This window comes from Paramisgurnus dabryanus, chromosome 21 (genome assembly GCF_030506205.2).
Source record: "Paramisgurnus dabryanus chromosome 21, PD_genome_1.1, whole genome shotgun sequence".
In the NCBI taxonomy this organism is placed as follows: Eukaryota; Metazoa; Chordata; class Actinopteri; order Cypriniformes; family Cobitidae; genus Paramisgurnus; species Paramisgurnus dabryanus.
In genome coordinates, this window is record NC_133357.1 from 15,995,491 (window position 1) to 16,015,192 (window position 19,702).

General features: G+C 36.8%; 1 protein-coding gene across 1 annotated transcript in view; it reads right to left on the reverse strand.

Moving 5' to 3' along the window:
- rap1gapa (RAP1 GTPase activating protein a) overlaps positions 1-17,404 on the reverse strand; it is a 106,614-nt gene extending 89,210 nt beyond the window's left edge. The window contains exon 1 of the mRNA XM_065285877.2: positions 17,228-17,404. The gene's annotated coding sequence lies outside the window, so the exon portion shown is untranslated. The remainder of the gene's footprint in view (positions 1-17,227) is intronic.
- Between the last annotated feature and the right edge of the window lie 2,298 nt (positions 17,405-19,702).

A 19,702-nucleotide genomic window follows, 5' to 3' on the forward strand; every position in this document is an offset into this window, starting at 1 on the left:
AGTCATTTCATATTAAACATTTTAACTTTCGCTGCAAAACCCTTTAAGTACATGAAACAATTTTCATTTTTTAAAAACTTATTAGAGTACATTTAAATTATACCATGGGGGCTGTTGAATGCTTTATTTTGATTGGTTGATAAATGTTCCATGGGTGTTGATTTTTTTTCAATAACTGCACATCTAACCTTTAAAATCTCTTAAAAAAAGGCACAAGAGCAATATTTTTGGTAAACGTGGTATAAGCCGAATAATTGACTCTGGTCCTTTGAATTATTAGAAAATAATAACCACCTTGGGTGTGCATTATTTTCTTTTAATTCAATGGCCTGTCGTCAATTATTCCTTACATATCTATTTAGATGAATATATTAAGATTATAAAATAAATCCTCTCTTAAATCTCTAATGATCTTTTATTGTTGTAGACACTGTATATTTGTATAAAATGATACAGTCTGTAAGATTTTTCAAATAAAATTCACTGCAGCATTATTAAAAGACCATCAAATTCACTTTCAGACATACTGTAAGAAATCTCTCCTTGCAGAAAAGTGGATCAATTGCTTAACTCAGTGAAGTGTATGGGCATCTTTTGTGCCCATTGATCTCCGTGTCACAGAGAGAAGATCTATTCGATCTGTGTTATGATACTTCTTGCCAATGCCAACTATTGTAGATCTCACCTAAATCTACAGGAAGAAGTACAAACTGACTTTATTTCTCATATGGCCCATATATGAACTCATTTACATCAGTTTATATTCATTCAAAGCATCATTTTAACAGACTGTATAGGGAAACACTGGCACCTATTGGTAGATCATAAAACTTCAACATATATGGTGAGTGTGCATAGAGATATTGTCATGCTGGAACAAAAATGGTGCACAACATTCAACTAAAAAATGATTGTTTATGGAGATTGTACTGCATGGTTCAGTGATTGATTTTAATGCGTTTTACACTAGTGCACTCTACTGTATGTGATCAGCAGAAAAAAGACTCAGCAAATGCAGGGAGTACTGACTGATGCTCACATAAAAACCCTAAGCTGAACCATTATACAATAATCTTCATACACTTTAATGCAGTTCTAACAGCAAGATGGTGCATATCCTAGACTCTTTATGGGGATTTACCTTGCAGAACTATAGCGATATGAGCTTGTTAAGCAATGTCCTACTAATGCACAGATGACATTCTGCCTAATCACTGCCTATTGATATTGGAGAGGAAAGCCACAGTACATCAGAGTCGACAGGGACGATACTGCATTCAGAAACAACATAAGCGATATGTCATTTGCAACACAGTGTACATACTGAAGGTCAACAATCCACCATTTTGTGATGCAAGTTACAACAAACAAAGGATTAAGGCAGTGGTTCTCAAACTGGGGCTGTGGCCCCCTGGAGGGCCGAGAGATGGTGCCAGGGGTGCCCCAGTTTAACCTCTTCAACCCTGAGGACCCTGTCCCGGGTCCAGAATTTCGTATTTTGACTTAATATAAAATATTCTTTTAATCTTTGATACTCCGTCATGGACCCCAGTAACACATATGAGATACTGTTTGAAAGCTTAGAGTCTCTACTTTCTGCAGATATGCATCACTTTGACATATCTTTTACTGTAAGAAAGTTATTTACAATTAATTTACACTATCACCCCCCCAATATTTTTTGATATCATATAATATTCACATATTTCATATTTTTCAAAAATGACAAACATGGGCAAGTCTTATATCAAATGAAAGCTCTCACTCTCAGGAATAAGGCTACATCATTATTTTTGTTCTAATATCAACACATATCCAACAATCATCGAATGAATAATAAGGTAAAAAATGGTCTTTTGTAAACATATGTGAAACTTGAGTGTGAACTGCCTCAGATAGCACATATAGCCACAAATGATACACCATCTTTTATTTTAGGTCCTACTCTAAACAATGAGTCCATTCACAGCATTTTCTTTGGTTGTTTGCATAATTAATCCCTAGCTTTTTATTATATGTGCAAAACAAAAAATTAATATTTTTATGAAAAATGTATTTCCGCACCCTTCAGTAAAATAAGAATATCTTTTGAATGCGACATGATAAAGAGTTCATTCTTTTTTTGGGTGTTTACTGTCTAGAGCACACAGAACCAGAGTTATACACTATCAAAGACAGTGTTTACAACATAAAAAAGAAAATTTGGTGTTTCATCATATAAAAAACAACATAAATAACGATATTTGTCACAAACAGCAGCTTTTTATGTAACTTCAAAGGGTTTTCTTTAAAATGATATAAAGAAATTGCATTTATTCCACTGTATGTGGTTATGGTAGCACTTCAAATGTCCTTGGGCAGAAATTGTATACAAAAAGGGTATTATTCCTCCCTTCAGTTGGAGTAAAATAACTTTTGCATAGATTATGATAGAGAAAAAATTCCTTTTTCCTCTGTAAGCTGACAATTGCTGGAATCAAACAAAACTGTCTGCAGGGACCTGAGATACCCAGGGCCAGAGTTATATACTTTCAAATAAAAACTTTAGAAAAAAACATCAAAAAGCGCCTATATATTTTTGTGTTTATTAGAGAACTGATATCACATACAACCATGTTTACCACTTTTAACAGTGTTTTATGTAATTTCAAAGGGTTACCTGTAAAATGAAACCAAACTTTTGTATGTAAACCTCTGCATGTGGGTATGGGATGCTTTTGAAATTGGGTAGGCCAAATCCAGGCGAAAATCCCCAAAATAGCTTCAGGGTGTAAGAAGTTAATGACATTTTATAAAATACAATAATTTATCATAATTTCTGTGTAATATACGTCAGAAAAATAAGGCTAACCAACAGCACTACATTGTATGATTTAATATGTTTTGCTTAATTAAAGCAACACCAAAGAGTTTTTTTTTACTTTAAAATAAGGTTTCCAAAAAAGTTTCAGTGGTTCATCCACTCAAAACAGGGTGAATGGCACTTTCACATTCGCTTTGCAGCCCTCTATTGGCCAAAACCGCACTAAAGAAGTTTCCAACGGTCGGGTAGTGCCAGTGGTCCTGTAGATCGAATGAAAACTACAAAAACTTGCTTTACGGTAGACCTACAATCCAATCAGAGCCAGCTATGCTGCAGTATTTACGACAGTGCAAATGAAAATTTTGCGTCTAACCTGTAGGGGGAGCAAAGAGCAATAACTCTTTAGTGTTGCTTTAAGTCTTAAAATATTTTATGTCATACATTTTCTGTGGGGGGGATGCACCACACACAAAAGGCCGAAAAAGTTTGAGAACCACTGGATTAAGGTAAATGGCTTTCAGACTTTCAGAACCTTGGACAGCATCAGAGCAACGCAAAATGTTTCAGTATACTGAAAACCACAAAACTTAGTGGCCAAAAATGATGTCCAACTTTGAACAATTGACTTCTTGGCTCTTTATATAAATAGTTTATTAAACATGCACTAAATGTTTGTATGCATGTTGCATTGGTGTGCTTAAAATAAAAAATGAAGCTCAGCTTTAAAAAGAATTTAAGGAGGCTTGGCAAAAAAATAACCTACACATAGCAGATGTGGAAAGTTTATAAAGACACAGCCCAGGACAAAGACTACAAAAAATGACCACAAAAGAGGTACAGATACAATTGTAATCAGTGCATGCTTTATTACATGCAAGCTTTTTGTTTTTCTATGCATTTTTCTATACTTAAATAAAACCCAGAGTTCCTATTTCTAATTTTAAATTTAAATAAAAAAGTTATTTTGTCTGATAAATATCCCAAAATGTTACTGTTTTGTACATTACGTACAAAAGACTTGATGGTTTGATTTTGATGGTTTAATCTAACCTGAGATGGCATTAAAAGTACATCACTTTTGGCCACCACTGTATTTCTTTCAAACATAAGAAACCCGAAAGCTACAGTATAAACAATATCTTTAAACCACCAATAAATCACGATTCAATAGATTTCATCTGCATAAAGGGTGTGTGGGTGATTTGTCTAGGGTTTGCAAAGCTCCCAGCATGCATTGCAGTATGAATAAGGTATGCATACTCTTATAGTATAATTTTTCTCTTTTTGTTATTTATTGTTTTAATCACTGTTATTGTTTTCCTTATGGTATGTTGTCAAGAGCTCATCTACCCAAAATAGAGATTTGCACAGTAAAAAAAGTTTAAAAATGTAAGATGGATAAAGCTACTCCATGCACCTGTGTGTTTGTGCTTTATGTCTTTATAACCACTTGCCGTCCCTGCATTTCCATCCTAACTTCATCACTCCTCATACAACGGGATGATATAGCAGGATGATATCAAGCGAAAAGCTAAAATAGCATCTTTCCTACTTACTGAAGCAATTCAGAAAGCCACATGTTCCGTATATAGCAAGCCTTCCAGCATACAAAGTAAGATGCACGGTATGCATCAGTGCAGAGCTGAATTACATCCTTATCTCTACGATGCAGCAATATCCACACATCCAGGCCCTATAAAACCATCAGCATATTGTTGCAGATTCGTTCAGATCACAATGCATAAACTCTGACTTCCAATGATGTCCATACTCTATACTGTGTGTGCATGGTCACAAAGTTTGTGGATAGATTGTGTCTGCTTCAGTACATGAACTAAGTAAAGTTTTTATTCAAGTGATTGGATTCTTGCTATTTAGTTGGAAGCAGTCAATACAGTATAAAGATATAAAAATGAGTATTTCTGTATGGTGATATTAAGTAGACTGTGTAAACATGAAACAAAAAGGTTTCTAATTTCTGTAAAGACATTCAAAACGGTAGACATAAAATCAAGGAAAAGTTCATTGGCAAAAAACAGCAGCAACCATATGGCCTAAATTAACTAAGAGACATAAAACACCATGTTTCCCACAAAACCATGAGCATCATATAATCATGTACTGTATAAAACCAAAAGTACGGTAGTTTTTAACATTGAGAAAGATATAAATCGTCTTATCTCTGAAAATTTTTTCAAGCATATCCCAGCATGCTCTGTCAATTTAATATTCTCTCTACTCTGCTTCTGTGCAAGATCATTAAACTCTGAGTTCTGAAAATGTGCATGAACTGAACAAAAAAGACAGGAAATATATCTTCAGGGGATGAAGAGTCTAAAGAACTCAGAGAAAGTCAGTATGCAGCGAGGGAAGGACATCACGCCCAACTGTCCATCACTGATGCCTGGCGGTGACGTCTGCCAGGAGACTTTGGCTCTCATTTAAGTGTCACCTTAATGAATGGTTTACCAAATGCAGGCTTTTCAGCTCAGCAAAAAGACAGGATTTTAACTGGAAGCTATCTGTCAAATGCAGACAGTCTCTGTCCATCCTATTTTCAGTCAAGTCGTCCGTCTCTGAAGCGAAACGATTTACTCCGCTTTCTCTTACCTACTGTGACTTCACTGTCTGGGAACCTTTGCAAAATAACTTAAAAAACTACTTTAAGTGCTTCGAAGAATTTGTGCTTTGTTGTTATGACAAATGTTTTATGAGGGGTAAAGCGGAGAAAAGAAAACTACAGTAAAGAAGGGCTCATCCCATCTATTCATTTTATGCTGTCCTCTGTGCTAATGTATTAAAAGACAAGCAAGTTGCTCCTTCGAGAAGACTGGTATAAATATATTTGTGGCAATGTGGCAAGATCTTTATCTTACACAATAGTGTATAGTTTTTCTAATTGTATAATTGTGGCATTCTGTTGTTAAATATTTTTGTATGTTGACAGCTAAACTGTACATTAAAGTACATTAAAACCTATTTCATTGCTAAAAACAATGTTATTTTGTGCATTTGATATAATACAATGTGTTCACGTGGTTTATGGTTAAAAACACATTATTTTCCACATTCTGTAAATTTTTGCAGCTCCAGATTTCACTCTCTTCCTGAAACACACAGATTTAAAAAGCACTGATTGGCCAGCTAATTGGCCTGAATACCTCTGACGTCACCCAGAAATGTGACGCTCCTTACCAAGTTTGAAAGATTCTAACACGAGTTAACTTACAGGCTGTGAGTCCAAGTGGAGGAATTATGATAATGTCGGTCTTGTCTACATCACCAATCCCAGGAAGTTAACTGTTGCCTACAATTGTGTGTTTGTTGTAGTCTAATGCTGCGTTTACACCAACCGCGGTAGAGGCGTCAAGTGATTTCAATGTTAAGTCAAGGTGAAGACGCGTTGACGCGCGTCAGGAGGTCCCGCGGCGCAGAAGAGGCGTTTCCGCCTCTTTCGCGTGTGAAGATCGCGCGTAAGGCCGAAATGAGCGTTGTGCACGATACGCGCGGTAAGCGCGAATGGTGCTTTTTGTGCATCTTGCGATTCATGCAAATTTGCGGCTGACGCCCGAGTTAAAAAATTTGAATTTTGGCGGAATTTCACGCCGTGTTAACCAATCAGGAGCCTGCTTTCTGCTGTGGTGGCAGCCCCGCCCGGAGTCACTCATTAAACCAACGCTTAAAGCAGTCACCCGGAGCTATACGACACAAGTTCTTACTTATATAGAGGAGACAGGAATAAAAATGACCTCGCTTGGAAGAGTGTCAGTGAGGACATTGGGCAACCTGGTAAGTTGTAATACACACTTCACCTTTGAGTCACGTGACGTTTATCGACCCGCACCGTTTATTTTCCCCCTATAGTAAGGTTACCAAATACAAACTGGTAACTCTCTCGATAAATGCACAATCAACATCAGTCATTTTGCAAACAGACAACCGTATAGCACTTGCCCCTCCCACAAGAACAGAGTTTGCCTCTGACGCGCGTCAAATGCTTGCTTTTTTGCTACTCCGCTCTACACGCGCGAATGCATCCAAATTGTTCAAGCGGGAAACCACGCGCGGTAGACGTGATTGTGATGCCCGAAACACGGTTGGTGTAAACTCAGCATAAGAAAAGGGATTTACATTGGAGACAATAACTCACTTCATTATTTACTTTGGGGTTTGTACCTTTTGCATATCGTTAACATGAACTAATACTCACACACCAAAGGAAATGTAAAAAATGAATCAGACAATAGGTGCTCTTTAAACTGTTATTGATTATCAATCTCCTTCTGTCTTTTCCCCCACATAATCATATATTTCTTAAACGAATACAGAATGTCATTATTGCATAACATGCTCTCAAAATGACAAAACTGACATCAACTTAATGCATGTTCTGTATCTTTTTCTGAATGATTAATTGGTGCACGGTATTGATAAGAACAGATTGTTTGTCTTTGTAACGTTTATCAAAAATCAATTAGTACTTTCATTTTTGGCAAAAAATACAAAGACATCAATTTTTTCTAACCATCCCATGCAATCATCATAGACCCACCCTATATATGTTTCTCAATGCATTATGCAATATGCATCTTGTTCTATTTGGGAAAACATTACATTTCAGAGGTGAACTGGGTTGTAAGCATAGTTTCAAGTAGTGATGCACCGATGTATCGGCCGCTGATATTTATCGGCTGATTTTTGATGAATTTGAAACCATCGGCATATCGGCAATAGCACGAGAAAGGCCGATACCGATTGTTTGTTAATTAACTGCATAAAGAAATCCATTATATGTAAAAAATGAGTTAATGTTGTTAATAAAATAAATGCTGAATAGCAAAAACCACCTTTGAAGGTTGTCATGCTGTCTTATTATATTTGTTTTAGCTTAATTTGTGCCTCTCTTATTATGTTGGTCAGTTAAATGTTGATTAGATCAAATCCATGTTCAGTAAAAATTATTTGATGCAGAAATAAACTAGCTAATAGACCAACTGTATAGTATTGTACACAAGTGTTTAATATCGGCATCAGTATCGGCCAGAAGTTGTCTGTTTAAATCGGTATCGGCCCAAAAAAATCCCTAGTTTCAAGTTCATTCTAAGCATCATTCTCTATAAAACAGAGGATAGCAGATAAACAGTGAAACATAATATTTATTGGAGTGATAAATGGCATAATTTTACAAGAGTATAGATGACGTCAGTGCTAACAAATCTGATCCAACAGCAAAAAAAGAAAAACTGTGCGAGGTTTTCCCACAATCCCTTAGACAATTTTAAAGGCATCCTGCAGCCAACAAGCACATTCAATTAATGAAGGCTTTGCTCTTTTTAACCATTAGGCCACAATGCAGTCTGGCCTGGCAGAGTGCTTTGCTGGCAATAAGATGGGCCATTTAATTACTTACAATGCCAGTTATCTACAAAATACTTCCTATTTCCATCTCTCAGGCTGAAGATGTTAAGACTCATCGACTTTGCTCAAAGACTCTTAGCTCAACAGTGGTGGTGATTTAAAAATTACAACACTGAGCAGTCAAATCAAATCACCAGCAAAACCATCAAAGTGTGATCCAGTACTATCCATTTTGCATGGTCACTATGAAACAATCCCAGACCATTGAGACTAAACCTTCTGAATAATAACAGTCAACAATCATACCCACTCTGCCTAATGCTGCAGACAGAGATGTGAATGCCCAGTCTGAATTTTTTCTGGAAAGGAGCTGAAGTAAAATTGCACAGCTTACACTAATGGCATTACAGTGGGGATCTGCAATGAACCATGCTGTTAACTGAGACTGACTGGCAGCACATCACTGCTGTACTTCATGAATACAGATGAAGACGTTTCTGAACACTTCATAATCAAGAATATAATACTGTAGATGTGCTCTAATAGATTGTGTGGGTATGCAAATCAAAACAGGTAATGACTTTGGTGGATTTTGGAGGAGACTCTCATTAAAATTTATAGAGCAGCGGTAGTTTTAGAGTAAGATATAAAAGACATGAATGAAAGCATCAAATTTCATGGTGAATTACAGAGGCACCTCACTATAATTATTTTCAACAAAGCTGAAAATGAAACAGAACTCGAGACTAAATAAAAAGTACCCTAGTAGAAGTTATTTCAAACAATCTATTATTTTAATAAGATGTTAAAGGCTCAGTACATTTAGATTTAAAAACAATTACATAAATAATCACAGTGACTGTGTAGCTTGAATGCTTTAAAATTTCTTACAAACAAAAAATCAATTCGTCATAAACAAACAAGCCAGTAAATCTTTCATTCAATGGTAATTTCCTGCTCACTCTAGAGGAAAGAGAAAATGAATGGTTAGTTTTAATTCTAGATTTACAGTTTGACTTTAATACAGGCAAACCAACGTTGTAAACTGTAAATCAAAATTCAAGCTTTTGTGATGAATAACTATTAGAAAGAAGTATATGCGGTAAAAGAAATATTGAAGCCCTGCCTCTAAACTGAAACGTCACTGGGGCGAAAGCAGATCAACTAGGGCTGGGCAAAAAAACAATTTTTCGATAAATTGTTTTTTTTTACGTTTTAAGGCCACAAATCAATTTTTTACGAAATAACCTTATTCCTCGTTGATCAAGGAATGCCACTGTTTTGAATTTTTTTCTGCATACATTTTCATCTTGCATCAAAATTTTATTGTATTTAACATAATTGTATGAATTTGACAAAGATGGGTTCTGTTTTAATGTACCCAAGTGTACCTAAAATAAAAGAGTTTAATATACAGGTTTGTGGCTCTTAATTTCTTTTTATTAATTACCCACTTGTAAACTTATGTTCACTGTACTTTTTTATAAATATAGTATTTGTAATAAATCTATATTCATTGAGTCAAATCGAGAATAGAGCATAAAAACCGATCCGAGAATCGGAATCAAAATAGAATCGATTTGATAGCTTGTGAACCGAAATTGAATCGATCTGGAACATCTGAATCGATACCCAGCCCTAGATCAAACTAAAAGGCACAAATAAAATTTACAATTAAGATGAATTAGCCACCTCGAGAAATAGTTATCAATTGCGATGAGACTGTGTCGGTATATGTTACAAACAATATGAGTATTTACAATTTTATAGAAAATTTGAGCCAAAAATTAAATGGTACCACATTAAGGATTAAATAAAAGCTCAAGTGTTATGTGCTCTAACCTCTTTTTATAATGTATAGTTTCAGCAGCAACAAACGACTGGGACAAGTAAATTACTTCCGTTCATATATCATATCTAACACGTATTATCTATTACACTGATCGGACCTATGGTCCGATTCACGTTTTTGCATTTCTTTTTGTGTATTTGTGTATTGGTACATGTTAACGATATGCAAAAGGTACATACCCCAAAGTTAACAATGACGCAAGTTTTCGTCTCCAGTGTAAATCTCTTTTTTTGGACTACCACAAACAGGATTGTAGGCAACCGTTACTTCCTGGGATTGGTGATGTAGACAAGATCAACATTATCATAATTCCTACCGCTTCAGACTCAGCCTGTAAGTTAACTCCTGTTAGCATTGCATTGTGACCGAATCTTTCAAACATGGCAAGGACCGTCACATTTCCGGCTGACGTCAGAGGTATTTAGGCAATCACAACGTACAGATTAGCTGGCCAATCAGCACTTTCGAATCGATGAGTTTTGTACAAAATCTGTGCGTTTCAGGAAGAAAGTGAAATCTGGAGCTACAAAAATGTACGGTATGTGGAAAATAATGTGTTTTTTAACCATAAACCACGCAAACACATTGTACTATACCAAATACACAAAAAATTTTTTAGCAATACAATAGGTGCCCTTTAAAATGAATGTATACAATGTTAGCTACAGATCCTTACATTTTTGCCTGGCTCACAAACCGCTCCGCACAGTTGTGATCCATGTCCGTCGTCTCCCCTTGTTTTTAGCACACAAAAACATTTTATTTTCGGCAAGGTATTTGTTTCAGAGATCGGTTTAGCCACTAGCCAGACTGATAAATAAATACATCCTGAAAATTCATTTCGGTTCAGGCGCGAAACAGCGACAATGCGTGTGCGTCTGATGAAACAGCCTATAAGCAGTATATTATACTCTTATATAACTCCTATCAGGAACAGATTAATGGACCTCATTACAGATGTTAAGCACCTAACAAAAGCCGGCCAGGTCCTGCACAACCCAAAAAAAAAACATTTATCAGAAGGAGAGATAAGTATTTAGACAAACAAAATTGATCACTGTGATACAGAGCTACTGTGCACGCCTATAGCCTGAAAATATAGACAGCCACGTCAAACGTCAGCCTTCCAGGTCTCTGCACATTTTGAAAGTGACCATGGCTCCAACCTTATTTTAGTAGAAATTATTCACTGCATAATCACAAGAGACAGCACTATGAATTAACTCTGGGACCCTTGAATAATAAATAAGAGCAGGTTAAGGCTTTGTGTGCACTGTTATTAAATTCAAAAGAGGTCCTTCTAGGTTCCTGCCTACCTCTTAAGGTCCCTCTGGAAAAATCCAGCAACCAATTAGTTTCAGCCCTGAGGCAGCTTGACGCATCTCAGCCAGAATCCAGGATGACAGAACCGCTCCCGCTTGCAGCTCAAATCACTCTCAGTGTTGATAGGGAGCCATGCTGCTGTGAACTCCTACATCACCTACAGCATCACTTTCATCCATATCAGAGGGAAATCTCTGTAGATGACTGTGATAATATGGCAAAGTGCTGAGCACACTGAACAGACAGGCCGATATCTGACAACAAGCTAAGGTGAAAGACAGCACTGATGAGCAGTGGAAAGAGAGATGAGCAACATCTTGTCTTGTACAAATATGCCCTGTAAATATGCTGATTCAGATGTACAGGGGAACATAAAGATAGGCGCAAGAGATGACAAATAAATACAAAATTTTGCACAAAGGGACTGACTGTATTTGCCATTTTAAACAAACAAAATGATAAGTGTCTTTTAAAAATAATAATAAGACAACCTTCTTTAGTTTTCCCACCAAAAATCTTAGTCTTGTTTTAGCTTGTGAACACTGATGTCAAATGACATGAGAGTGAGTAAATAATGACAAATGTTGTATTTTCGTCTATTTAACTAATATTTTATGTGGAATGCAGCACTAAAGGGCCGTTTACATTTTAACCATAACTATCAAAAATATAGTTTAAAAAATCTTATTTCTGTATTTTATGGGATCATAAAGTTATTGTTATTGTCCAGTGGTGTGGATGCTAATATTGTTTTCGTTATAAAGTGAACGCCACTGAACACTTAATTTTTAAGATGAACAACAAATCTTTTTTACCGTGCAAAATGCTAAGTTGTTTTTATGTCTGCAACTAACAACAAGAGAGACGGATATAAACATCAGGAGTAAATAGGAATTTGTCTTTCTCATCCACTTGTGATCCGACTGAAATATTAATACCAGGTGCAAACAATCAAGGGCTATACAAGCATGCTTCCTTACACCCAGCCTCCGAAGACACCGGACATATGACGCATTCGCATACGGTATTTAATACAAAGCTGTTCTGATATTTGAAAGGATGATCTAACTAGAGCTGGACCGGACCGCATGTGCGTACCGAAATCCACTCACTTTAGCACCTTTTTGCTGTTAAATTGTTTTAAATCACTTGAATGTTAACATTTGCAAGGCTTAGAATAGAAACACATGCAAATGATAAACTTTCCCTATTTAAATGTGCATATTATTCCGCAAATCGCATGCGAGCCGAACCGTGGGTCAATTGCGATCCATCACAGCACTAGTTTGTACTCTAAAAATACTTTATTTGTAACAAACAGGAGATAAAGAACTTAAAACGTGTGGAGAGCCGAAACGTTTCTGCACTCGGACAGCGCCGTGAGTGCTTTGAAAAGCATCTTAAAGGTAGGGTAACAGATTTGATCCTGAAACATTTTTAGTTATGCTGGTTAAAAGTCTCCTCACATCCTGATAGCAATCACTGGGTTAAGTTGTTTAAATGTATTTGTAGAATTTATGTCATCTGTGAAAGGCGTAGGACCAAAAAATTTTCAACCAATCATAGATTTCGGTCCGAACGAACATTTCCTTTTTTGTTCCTCATCCGTACGCGTAATTTGAATGCCCACGGCGCAGCGAGTCCACGCAGACACCATACGTCATCGGCGCGTTCACGTCCGCTCACCTGCTGTCTGTAAACAGGGAGAATGGCAAACTTTTCTGCTGAATTGACAACCTACACAGGAGGCACAAAACTAAAGACATCTTTTATAACAACAACATCAAAAACTGCCTGGATCAGCAAAGAGCAAAAACCCAAATTAACATCAGTAACTTTACTGCTTTACCACGAGATGAAAACAGCTGCAGGAGGCAAAGGGTCTGAAAGGGTTGTTGCACTGTTTATTTTGGTAAGGTAGGTACGCGATATGTTTGTATTTAGATGGATTTAGATATTCTACTTTGATGAAACATTGTGTTGCTTATGAAATTTGTGTTCGTTTACGGATTAGCGTAACGATATAGTTACTACGTCTACACAACCGAAAGTGTGCTTAAACTAATTCTGATGTAAACCAGTTGTTTATGTTGGTTATTTTGGAAGTGTTATTCACTTTGTACTGAAAAGTTTTCTCACTGGTGAATGAGACATGAGACGTGACCGTCTGATCTGTGCGTGTTCATGTGTTTGGAAAGAGGCGTGACTTTGGATGGCGATTTGACTTGAGGGTGGGATCATGATTTCATTGCTAGGCGGCTACCGTTAGCATTTTTCAAAAAACGGTTCTCATCTCTTCATATCCACAGGTGCAAAGTCATCATATACAATAGAGGTGGGGGGAAAAATCGATTCTTAGATGCATCGCGATGCGGGACGTGGACGATTCTGAATCGATTCACAAATGTAAAAAATCAATATCTGAAAAAAATCTAATAAAGTAATATTGACGGAATGCAAAAGGCGGAACTCTGAAGCGCAGAAGTGCAGCGCCCGGACAGTCTGTGGCGTGCACATAAAAGACAGAGACGCAATCCGAAGCAATGGCTGAGCGCGAAATACGAACACCCTCCTCGTTAAAAGCTGACGTGTGGAAATATTTTGGCTTCTATGAAGTTGAAGGCGGAATGAGCTAGACAAGAGCCACACTATTTGTAGGTTATGTCAAACAAAATAAAAAAAAATTGAAAACCCGACAAACATGAGATACATATTACACGTTTCCACCCAGGGGAGGTCTGCTAGTTCAGACACACATTTATTTTTCTGTTGGTTCTTTGCAATGTTAATAAAATATATTGGAAGTAAATTCTTCATGGGTCATTAATTGGTACTTTTAAAGCAAAGTATCTAAAAGATTCAGATAATAGATTATCGATAATTGTTTTTTAGAATCGCATCGCCGCCCCCTGAATCGTAATCGAATCGAATCGTGAGGTGCCTAGAGATTCCCACCCCTTATATACAATAAATCCAGGGGTAGCATTTAAAAAAAACATTTAAAAATATATGCAATATTTGCATTTGTTTAAAGCAAAACATGCAATTACTTACAAGGCTACAACTGGTGAAGCAGCTCTTTATGCCTGCTAACGTCTTATAATTGGTCCTCATTTATGTCCAAGAGACTCAATAATAATCTTTTACATTTTAGTTCTTTGATTTTTCATATTTAAACATTTTATCTGCTCCGCATCCATGTGTGTGATAAGCAAAAGCGCGTTGTCATCCCGTTTATACTAACACGCTCATAAAATAACAAAAACAATATTGCGTCATTGACTTTAGACTTTAGACCAGGTTTTAGTTGGTCAATGGCGTAGTCTATTTTAGACTGCGATAACAATGCGCCTGAACACACCTCGGTTTCAGACCAGAACGCCCATGGGCACAAAATTGGGCTATTTAAACAACGTGGAATGACAATTGTGCCGGTTTGAAACTAGCAAAAGACACTTGCGTCACACCGGGTGTATGAGAGAGCCCTACATGTCAATCAGATGTCTTCTTTTCTGCATGGACATTTCATGGGCAAAAACTGTGAAATTAGACCAGACATTTTCCTGGAGGAAATAAACCTGGCTGCACACACAAGGCAGTAGACATGCCAGACACTTCATTGAATCATATCTGAAAAGCTCTTTTTGAGATTCAAAACAGCAGCAGCTTTAAAAACTGAAATGACCAAACAGGCAGATCAAAAAAATAATGTTAAAATTATTTTCATGTCACTGGAAAATATAGGATCACATGAGAACTGCCAACAAGCCACATCTTTTTAGATGTCATTGCTCCGGGGCCAAATCAGAATCACAACCGAGCGTGCAACACGCTGAGACAATGTCATACAAGCTATTTCATCATAAATAAAGTTTACGAAAATGCAGCCTCCATTTTTTGCTTATCAAAAAGCAATTTTAGTATGTGCATGATTACACGTTTATTCAGTTGTCCAAATTTAACTTGGGTCAACTGATTCTGTTTAAGTTTCTGCTGGTTATGAATATTAGCTAAAGGCACTATGCTAAATATCCCATGACTTACTTTTTTAACAAACATGTTTGTGTCATATGAGTATTTGGAGACCATGGGGATCTAAGTGAAATTGCTTTGAAGATTCTGTCACCGTGAAACACATGAATAGAATAAAGAAAGCTCATAACAAAAGCTCTCTTATTTAACGGTTATTTCTAAAGAGGGAGTAATACTGCCATTAGCCAGGGGTATAAAGAGAAACCAAGTATTCTGGACCCATCTGGTTTGACTGCCCTGAGCACAGGACCAGTACATTTGACCTGAGCAAGAAAACAAGAGTGGCTTTTGCAAAACCATCCAACCCCAAGGCTACAGATACAGTAGATGATCAGAGCAAGAGATCGGGATCTTTGCCTCAATCCACTGCCTGTAATAAAACATAATTTGCTCCACACAAAAACAAGACTGTGTGTGCGTTTGTGTGGGTATTGCACATCCATAATCCACACAACATCTCTCTGCACCAAGGGATTTTGTTTACCAATATTCTGCCTCTTGCAAGGTTTAATTGATGAACGGTGCATGATTCTTTCCCTGCTATACTGCCATAATGTGGTTACTTTATGTTTTTGTTCCACACACAACAAATTCAACTTAATTATATTAATTCCAAAGGATATTTTAATACACGTGCAGATGCAAAACTCAACAGAAACTAGTTGCGTTTTGTACAATGTGGGATAGGTTTTGGTATTCAGGGAAATGGAAAGCAACCCACAGACCCCTTCATTTTGTGTCATTCTTTCTGTGGAGTTGGTTTTTGGGAATGGAAAACATATTTCCCCATGAATCCCACTGACAGTGCAAGCAGTCAGCAACTGTGATGTGATTTACCTCTGTCTACAAAATGTGCTAAGTTTATGCTTGCCTTGCGACCCAACAGAAACAAATATCATATCAAACACTTTTAAGTCAATCTCTCTTATACAAGTCAGACTACATAGCCTACATGTAAAATACATAAAATTAAAGCAAACGTTAGTTCACCATGACCAGGCTTTATCGGTGACTTATCAAACATTTTAGTCAGTGTGTTGTGTTTTGACATTGTTTGCATTTACCTGGATAATTTCCGTTCAGAGATGTTAGTGCACGTGCTGAACTTAATGAACATTGTCGCCGGAAACGAATACATGCATTTGACAGTTTTGATTTTAATAGATTTCACTCGAAAATATAACCACTTCATCCCGCGATATCTGAGTTTTGAAGTACCCATTTGTACCGCCCCAACCGAAGCCGACGGAACAAGTCCAACGGAAACAGACTGAATAGCGAACCGATTCTGCTCACCTGTATGACCAATTCATTCGATCGAATCGACTCCGAAGTGAATCGCTCAAGAATCAAACTTTGATTAGTTGAATTGTCAGTGTCGTTAGGGACATTTTTATTTTTTATTTTTTATATTGGTATTCAATCTCATTCCAGTGAAAATATTTATCGGTAACAAACTTATAATACTGGAACAGAAAGCGTCCCTAGTGGGTAAGTCTTAATCTGTTTTAAATGAGTACCACCTTTGTGTGTTTTAAACAAACTGATTGCTCGATTAAATGTGTCTCAAAATCAAGTGTACCGCCAGGTTTGGGTATCACATGCGCGTGCATGTTTGCGCATGGGTGCGTTTCATATTAGCTCACTTTTACGTGCCTGCCTAGGTAGGCTGACTGAGACAGGCATGCACATCATGAAGCGTGGACACAATACTGAACTTGAACTAAAAATTGAATAAATCAGAATCTATGAAATCGCAAAAGCTGTAAGTATGCTTTCTTGTCCAGATATTTTACACCCTACTTTTTATTACAGCAAAAATACAAATCTTAATTAATTAAGGCACACTGCCATCTTACCTTATTCTGTGTCCTTACGTAGTTCTCTTGTGTTCCGTATGAAGTCCAGTGATCCTGGCGCACCCAGTAAAACTGTGCACTAACTAGACAATCTCAGAAGATTTGTTTATGCTGTACTGCAAGCAATGTCTGAGAATAGCAGTGCAGTAGGAAGGCTTACTAATGTGCTGAATAATACGTAGCTCAGCTTCTCATAAAGCTGTACTCCTCCTTAAATCGGCGACGAGGAGTCGGAGACATTTACATGTGACAGCCCTGATCCCCACCATAGACATGAGACCCACTGAGACATAGTGCTGCTGTCTGATTAATCATAGAGCTATGACTTAAATCAATCAATTTGTTTTTAGGATGTTGGTACAATACAATTTGGTTGTACTAACATTTAATGTACAATGATGGATGCTTTCAGTGGAATCAACTTCTGTAAATTGTTGCTTTTGACCAAACGCAAAGCTTGTGTCAGGTTTTTGTGGACTTGTGGAAGGTCTGCATTAAAATGAGCTAATGAAATGCTTCAGATCAACATTTAATGAAGGCATGTAATATGCTGGATAATGACAGCTGGTTATTGTGAAATAAGCACCTTCAGATAAACTGATGTAAAATGATGGGGCTTTCTGCAACAACAACCTGCTGCCTATACATTATTCTATAAGAATATATTGCATTCTGAAAGCCCATGCAGCAACTATTTTAACAAAACCTTTCTACAATTTTCCGAAAAGCATTTAGCAAAGCAGAATAAATTAAAGAAGTAAAACACTTGTTTAAAACGTATTATAAATTAATGGGCTTTCAATGTAATACCATACACCTTTAAAGTCATCATAACTGAGATAAGACAACTAAGACAAGCATTTGCATTGCACTTGGCTTATGGTTCTGAATTTAATATTATCTGTTCTGAAATGTAATATTTTCAGTGTAATCCATTTTATTTGATAGAACTGCACCCTTGGTTGCTTTTTTCATTTATAAACCCTTCTCTATTGCTACATTTCCAGGCAAGACATCAACACTCCCACCAAATTTCAAAATGTCAAGGTTGGTTTTAGGGGCTGCATTTCTTTCAGTTTTGAGGTAAAGACTGGGTAGCATAAGTGACCCACTAAACCACAAAGTAACTTTGACATTTTGTAGAAAGAACACGGGTAACATCAAAAACAAGGCTATGTATTTGCATTTTAGACTGTCAGCATTGTAAATGGCATCCTCTTCCAAAAACAGCTTTTGCTGTTACGTTCTGTCCCTTATGCCAACTGCATGGCTGTGTGAAAACAACAGCTGCTCATATAATTGAAAAATATAAAAAAAAATCATGAATATTAAGGTCTATTCTAATATCAAGAGGACTGTAGTTTTTAAAACAAGCTGCTTCTTACAGCTTCCATAGAAATAAGTTGTGAAGTACAGAATAAATCACAGGCTTATGGGTTACAAAAACATTTATTTTATATATTTTAAGCTAGGGCTGTGACGATTAATCGTGCAAATGCGTGTTTTCTCAATGAATGAATTTTAATGAATTAGGGAAATGCCGCCACCCACAAAAGCCAGAGGACGCTCTCGTGCAGAAAGCCGTTTGTGCCACAGAAGAAGTACCATTAGAGGCATGTTTATATACCGCTGATCTTCAGATTGTTTCAGGTATTTTCATGATAATAAAGAGTATTTTTAATAATTGTGTTTGACGAGTGTTGCTTTTTAAATGCAAACGACTCAAACTCATAGGGATTTTAGATTGATAAGGACTTCGTACTGATCACAGAATAGTAGGACACGCACTGTTCATGAAACACAGAATCGGAGCCTTGCGAATCTATTTCAGACCGGTATGGGGAACGCGATGCGTTGTAACAGCCCTATTAACAGAGATTTGCTTTCTTGGAGGGTGTATTGTTGCCTTGATGGTACTGTACAATTCTGTCTTGGCATTTACAAATTATTTCTTTATCCCTCATTAGCCCATTCTCTATCCTAGACATTTTATCATATTTTAACCCATCAAAGTTATGCTTTGTACAGTTTATTACCAAAAAAAAAGAGCTGAATCTGCTGATCATTAGCTTACACACCAATTCTGTACATTACACCACAGGTATACTGTAGTACAGTTGTAGCTGCTGCTGATACTTTAGATTTCCACATAACTCTTTCAGATCACTTTTACTGACTTATAGTTGGATTGTATTATGGATATGAGAAACAGCTCGACATTAATAGAAAAGAGAAAGGAAGAGGTCATTAAGATCATGCAGTCAGTTATTTAGACTGAGTCTGTTCTCAGAGTCCATTATGTGATGTGAACTCTTGAGTGACCCTGATTTAACCAAAGGCTATGTCGGGAGATGGCTTGAACCTTTGAGACACAGGTGGTACACAGATTTATTCAGTTTGCCAAGAGCTACCTGTTGTATATAAAATCAAAATCCACAAGGTCCACTGTGGCTGCAAGGTATGTACTTGATGTAG